We start from the raw sequence: 7,903 nt of genomic DNA, 5'->3' as shown, positions 1-7,903 counted from the left end.
GGGGCTGAGATGTCTGGAGCGTTTGAGATTTCGTTGGGTCTGTGCTGATGTTTGAGCTGAAGGGATTTTCATGTGGAAAAGACTCTTGTGTCCCGAGGCTTCTTTATTTATTCATGTCAGCCTGATCCTTGAGCTTAAGCTGAAGATGCTGAAGGGAAAAAGAAGTGGGCCAAGAGAGCTTTCATTAAAACAGCCGAATGCAGAGTTTTATTCACAAACTCTTAAACGCTTATCAAGAAACACCTTAACTGTAAATACATCGCCAAAGTCAGCGACTCCCATGCTTTCATATTTCACACATATATTCCGACTTCACAAACCAAATTCAAGGATAAACTAATCACTGGAGTTTTAACAGAAGGAAAAATCCTGGGTTTTTTTAGTCATGAATCATGAATCACGTTTAATGCTGCAAGGAGAATGTGTCGTGTTGCCAGGTCCTCAGATACTCTCGACTCCATAATAACCACCATGGCCTGAAGAAAAGAAAGAAAAATGCATTCAATTTCACGTTATCATTAAAACATCACGGGATGAATTCCCTAAACAGATGTTTCACGTTAGCCTGCGATATTTCAGCACCCCACAATCCAATTTAACCAGGTGCTAAATATGCTGAAAAAGCGCAACATCTGATGTAAATTAAGTAATTGTCATTCTTTTCTGTGGAAACACACCTCTTTATATGCAAATTAGAGTTATTATAGATTGCACCTTATTCACGAAATTCAATAGTATTTGCCTGGCGCAATTAGCGTTGTGCCATTACCACCCACAAAACCTAATTTCCATAATTATTTTTGTGAATCGGACACTGTTCCTTCTGAGTGAAATGTTTTTGTGTTTTTTTTTCTTGCCATCTTCTACCAAGTCTAAATGTTTTGTGTCTAATCCTGTGATTTATGATTTCCCTAGGCATCCTTCTTGAGTCCAGAAACGGAGTTATAATGCTGGTGAGTCCAACCAAACACCTTGATGATACGCTGAGTAAAGATTCAGGCCAGCCACTTCTCACAAAATCTTGAATTCAATTATAGGGAGAAAAGTGGTAGATCACCTGAGAGCTGAAAATTCTCACCATGAGTCATCAAGGTCATTGCAGAATGTCTTAATGAATTAATTTTAGAGCATCTCAGTGTGTTTTATCATTTATTGTGGATGCTTTGGCACATGAATGGTGGGGATTTTCATCGTACTCCACTAAAGGTTACTGTAAGCTTCACTGTGATGGAAAATAGCTCAGTGGGCTGCCTCAGTAACTCGACCTTGTCTTTTTGTTTAGTGAAAACTTCCTCCAAATTCACATAACAAAAAGACATTTTACTAATAGGGGAACCAAACGTCACAATTTTCTTTTGGTTTCCTAACCGAATTTCCTAACTTTAAATGACCACTCTACCAATCATCACTTACCCATCATCTCATTACTAGCCAATTAATCAATCTTTAACCCATCACTCTGCCTCTTTGCTCTACCTCATAAATTTACCTCATTGTTAATCCATTATTCAACCTCATCATCAGTCTACTTCATCACTAACCAGTTACAGAAAAACTGGGTAATGGATTATGAGTTCCCAACCTTTTCTTTAGTCCTCTATTTTATCACTAATCTATCACTTCAATTCATGAAGAGATAGGATAATGGGTTAATGATAGGATAATGGGTTAATGATGAGGAAAAATAATGTTATGAGACTGAGCAGAGAATCCCAAGCAATCTCACCACTAACCCATCACTTGAATTCATCATTAACCCTGCACTAATCCATCACTCTGCCCCATTGCTAACTGGGTTAATGATAGTCTAATGGGTTAATAATAAAGTAAAGTGATGTTATGAGACTGAGCATGGAATTCCAACCAATCTCATCACCAACCCATCACTTGAATTCATCATTAACCCTGCACTAATTCATCACTCTACCTCATTGCTAACAGGGTTAATGATAGGATAACGGGTTAATGACGAGGTAAAATTAAGTTATGAGATTGAGTATAAAGAATCCCAATCAATCTCATCACTAACCCATCACTTGAATTCATCATTAACCCTACACTAATCCTTCACTCTACCCCATTGCTAATTGGGTTAATGATAGGATAATGGGTTAATTATGTGTTAAAATAATCTGTTATGATGTAGATTATGGGTTCCCAACCTTTTCTTTAGTCCTCCATCTCATCACTAACCTTACACAAATCCATCACTCTACTGCACTTGTAACTGGGTTAATGATAGACTAATGGGTTAATGATGAGGTAATGTTATGAGACTGAGCAGGTAATCCTAACCAATCTCATCACTTACCCATCACTTGAATTCATTACTAACCCTACACTAATCCACCACTCTGCCCCTTTGCTTACTGGGTTAATGACAGTATAATGGGTTAATGATCAGGTAAAGTGATGTTATGAGACTGAGTGGGGAATCCCAACCATTTCTTTTACTAATCCATCACTTGAATTCATTACTAACCCTAATGATGAGGAAAAATAATGTTATGAGACTGAGCAGAGAATCCCAACCAATCTCATCACTAACCCATCACTTGAATTCATCACTATTACCCTACACTAACCCATCACGCTACATAGTTGCAAACTGGGTTAATGATATGATAATGGGTTAATGATGAGGTAAAGTAATCTGTTATGAATTAGATTATGGGTTCTCCACATTTTCTGTAGTCCACTATCCAATCACTACCCCTACACTAATCCATTACTCTACCCCATTGCTAACTGGGTTAATGATAGGATAATGGGTTAATGATGAGGTTATAAGATTGGTTGGATTGATTCCCTGCTCAATCTCATCACTAACCCATCACTCTACCTCATTACTTTACTTTATCACTAACCAATTTTTCATCACTCTAGCACTCCATAACTGACTTGTTTTTCAGTTTAAAAACATGTCTCTCCTAATAGTTTGTGTTAGCATTGCCTATGATGCATGTGTCCGCTAGAGTAACTAGGTAAAGGGTTTATTTATCTACTTCTGATCCTCTTGCATTCTTTTGCTGTGCCTGTCAGATTACAACATACAACGTGGCATCTTAATTAATGCGTCCTTTAATCTTAACAGCCATAATGTCTCATCTGCAGTTCGACCACTCTGGAATACCACACATTGTCAGATGAAAAATGGAGGCTGACTGTCACGCAGGATCCTTTCCGTTTTAAATACACTGCACTGGGTCCTAATGTGCATCTGCATGCCATTGTCAAAGCAGAAAGCTTTGTATACCATTTTTCTCCCTCTCGCTCGCTCTCTCGTCCTCCCCCCTTTATTCTCATTCTCTCTCTGGGGGCGCAGTGGGACAGTGCCTGAATGTCTCTCGGAAATTAATGGCCTTCCTCTCTCGTGAAAACTGGAGCAGTAGAATAATTACAGTCGTTCCTCTATTCAGCGGCAGGATTTGCTCTGAGCCCACTGAACATGTCTCAGCCCCCCACTGTCAACACAACCAGCCCTGACATTTTCGACCTCGCGGTCCCGCCCCGTCAGCTTCCTTTCACACCTTCAGGTGAGGATCCACCTCTCGGATGCCGAAAGAAAGAAGATATTTCCCTCACTTCTTTCCCCTTGTGCGTCTGCATTATTCATGAGTGCTTCACGGAGCCACCCGACAGACGGTTTGAAACCTGGCACAATTGACATTTCATGAAAAAAAAGGGAGGAAGAAATGGAGGAATCGATACCTCCATCTTCCCTGGGACAAAGAACAAATGGCGTTAGCATGTCAGTAACTTGAGCAAAGACTCAAACTGACCCTTGATCCACGTATTTTAATCACTATTGATATTTTTCAGATGTGCCCACCAGAGAGTCTCAATCGAATACTTCTTTCAAGATTCAGCTGGTGCTGTTGTCTCTACGACGGTGGAAAAACGCACCGCGAGGTGACCGTTATGAACAGCACGTCCAGAGTAAGTCTGAGCCAATCTCAGCTCACAGCTGTGTTTATAAATAGCAATTAAATAACACTGATTATTAGAGATGTGTGCGCTACACCTGCTCATACCTCAGATTATTAACTTTAATTAAGCCTTTTTAAAGATCCTGACGGTGTGACGGCGATGCTGAAAGAAAGTGTTGAACACTAAGCTTTGAACAGCAGGTTTGTCTGTCCAAATATTTATGGCACAATGCATAATTGAATATATGATAAAAAAAAAAATTAAGCACTTGTGAGCAGATTAAAATGTTGCTAAAAATACATTTAATATAATTAATGCATACTATTTATTAGGGCTGTCAAAATGACTGAAAAACTAAATTCGAATTTTGTACTTAAATATTATCAAAATTCGTATTATTTTCAAATTTAAAATGCATAATTTCAGTTAGGGTGAAAAAAAGCTTTTGGCTTCTCTCCTGAGGCCACAAGAGGCCGCATCGACCAATGCACGTTTATTCAAAGCATATAAGATAGCATGACTATCTGTGAAAAAAGTGCATAATGTTTAAAATGTTTATAAACCAATTATAATTAGTTAAGTTGCTTTTAAACAACTATAAACAAAACAGCATCATGTATGTATTCATAGTTTAATACAAAGGGCCGAAAGCCAATCACACAGATTACATTTTTCATTTAAAAACAGGACTTGCAGTGGGATGGTGGAGAAAACCCCGCCATAAAGTCTCGAGATATGTTTTTGCAAAGTTAAACTTGCATTAATTTTACATGGCTTTCTAAACATTCTAAACATTCTAAACGGCTCTTTTGTGCAAGACGCAAGTAATGCTGATAGATGTCCTTCTAGAAAATGCGCGAAATATGCGTTCTGTGTGAATGGCTTGGTTTCAGTTTTGACGTAAACAAGATCTTCTCCGCATTGATGTTCTCTTTTCCCCGCAATATTTGTAATGAACAACGCAGCAGCGCCGCATCTAGTGGCTTCAACTGGATAGGCTAATAAAAGCATTATAATGCAAAGACACTTACATCGTCATCGCATCTTGCGCACCACTGATAAGGCTGCCTCCTTAACGCACACCTAAAATGTGGATTTTTATTTTAAATTCTACGAATATTTGAAATTCAAATTATTTTTTGACAGCCCTACTATTTACACACACACACACACATATAATACATTTTAAAAATCAAATAGAAGTCTTAAAGTTATAGCAGCAGTTTTAATTCTGAGAGTCAAAAAAGAGGGAAAATGGTCATGTTTTTCGTTATAAGATACCTTGACCAACATTATACCACACGTGGACTTACAATCCTATGAAAGAATAGAATGTCATTATTTTCTTTAATAAAGAAATGGTGAAAGATACCAATTATGCAGAGTATCCGAGAGACAGCGCAGTGCGTCCCACCACTTCTTCTCAGGAAATCCTCAGTGTCCTTCAAGGCAAACCCGTACGTATCCTCTACCCTAACAGACGGGCTGTCACTCACATGTCATGACAGCCTTGTTCCTGACGGCCAATAATGAAACTGTCATCGGTCAGGAGATTTCTAGACCCTGTCAAAGACACAGGCAGCATGCTGGACTAACCAACCTGAACCAAAGTGTCATTTCAAACCCAGACTCCAAAGAACTGTACAAATAAAGAAAAGAATGCGGGTATATTGCTAAACTCCTCAGCTAACATGTTTCCTTTTTCAATTCGTGGACAAAAATAAATAGGCATGACTAATAAAATACTTTTAAAAAAATTATTAATTCCTTATTAATATAAGAAATATGGTCTATTTATTTATGTATGTAATTCCTTTGCAATAGAATTTTAATTTTTTTTGGCTGAACTATCCCTTTAAAGCTCATCATACATTTTACACTGATAATCATCATTGCATTTCATGAAATCGCATGAAAAGCCGTGCTTCCCGTGCAGTCTTCCAGTTATGGGAATCTGCTGTTTTCAGACTCATCAGATATGATCCTTCCATTGAAAACCGACAGAAAGAAAAGCAAAGGAACAGATTGGATGGTGAAGTTTCAGATCTACTCGGGGACTTTGGATTCTGAATCATCCATGAATATGTAATGCAAAAGCGTATAAATATAGATTTGCCAGCATTCCCCATAGTGGCTGTCTGACAGTGAGAGACACTAATCCAGCGCACGGCAGAAAGAATGAATGCACAGCAGCCTGTCAGCTCCGCTCTCCTGCCTGGACACTAAAGCAGGTCAGGACGCGCTGGGTAAACGGCAGAACCACATTTAAACAACAATTACATTCATGACATCTATACTATAATGAAACAACTTGACATCTGATCAATGACGCTCTCGGTTATGACTCCATTATTGATCATTTGTGATGGCAGTGTTGTTGTTTTGTGGTGATGAGTGACAAAAGAGAGTCGTGCACATGTACAGTAGATAATTTGCCAAGCAGGAAATGGTTTCTGGATCCTAGTTTGTCCTGGAACAACATTTCTGTCAACCAGTCAGATTGAAGGATGTTGGAGTGCTTACACATTAGAGAAAGCTCTGATGAAGCATTTGACGGATAGCAACACTGTAGGATTCAATTTGAAGGTGCTAAAATCAAGCATTGGATTGGATTTTGGAAAATGTTCATTGGTCAAATGCTGCTGATGCCATAGTATGTAGCAGCCAAAGTTAAAACTTTTTGCATGATTTTGATTCGGATTCACAAGCTCTCGATTTGATTTGGTTTTGATTTTGATCATTTGATTTTGATTCATTTGGGTGTGCTGTTATAATGTCCATTTTGCTTACATTTTACAGGCCAGTGTTTCAAACCTGTAACTTGTCTTTTTAAAATTATGTATTAGAGTCATTTGAATCAGACTACATTGGTCGTGCTGTATGTTTTGATTCACTAAAAATAAAAAATGGTTCATATGAATCTTTTTTTTTTTCATGAATCAGACTAAAGTGTCCGTGCTGTATGTTTTTGATTTACTAAAAAGAACCAGTTCATAAGAATCACTTGCTCATGACTACACTGGTCACACTGTATGTTTAATTCACTAAAAAAAACAAGCAGTTCATAAGTCAATTGCTCATCAATTGGACTATACTGGTTCTGCTGACTTTTTGATTCAGTAAAAACAACTGGTTCATAAGAATCATTTGCTCATGAATCAGGCTACACTGGTTGTGTAGTATGTTGATTTTTCCATGCAGCCCTTAAGGACAATTCTTGGCATTTATACTGTATTATTAGTTTTAAGTAGTTATTAGTAATTTTTAAATTATGTATTTTAGATTTAGGAGGAGAGAATACCACATACTACAAAATTCACCTCACCACTGATCTGAGCAATTTTTTTTTTATCCCCGTTGTGCTAAAGAAACATGTATTCCCTCTTCTAAATCTCAATGGTGGTTGGCTCAAGGCCAGCCGTCACTGTATTTCAGGGCCACGCAGAGCCAGCCTTGCCCATTTCACCCCGTCCTGACCTTGTTCTGACCCACTGCACCTGCAGAATAAATCATTTACGTCCTCTAGAGTTTTAGGTGAAGCGTCTGAGCGGGGTCTGTTCTGCAGCTTGAAACGATGCATGACAATGAACGTGAGTCGCACGAGAGCGCACGCGGAAAATAAGAGACCCGTTTAGCAGGAGGGACGGCAGAAAGGACGCAGGACAGACGGCGTTTATGCCCTCCAACCACCCACGACACGTTTTGTTATGGTCTATTGCATACGACGAGAATAACCCAGTGGACAATAATCCAGTTCCTTCCAAGAAACGCACCTTCTGTTGGTCACACGTATGATTTAACATAGTATAATGAGCAATAATCTCACCAGTATGAGCTGATTAATTAACAAAATTCATAGTTATTTGTTAAAATAAAATTCTTCTTATATTTTCTCACATTCTTTTTCTATTACAATAAAAAATATTACAATAGTAATATTTATAATAAAATTATTATTATTATTATTATTATT

Source organism: Sinocyclocheilus rhinocerous, unplaced genomic scaffold (genome assembly GCF_001515625.1).
Source record: "Sinocyclocheilus rhinocerous isolate Xijiao unplaced genomic scaffold, SAMN03320098_v1.1 scaffold1605, whole genome shotgun sequence".
Lineage (NCBI taxonomy): Eukaryota > Metazoa > Chordata > Actinopteri > Cypriniformes > Cyprinidae > Sinocyclocheilus > Sinocyclocheilus rhinocerous.
The sequence above is the reverse complement of the archived record's forward strand: the minus strand, read 5'-3'. Positions refer to the sequence as shown.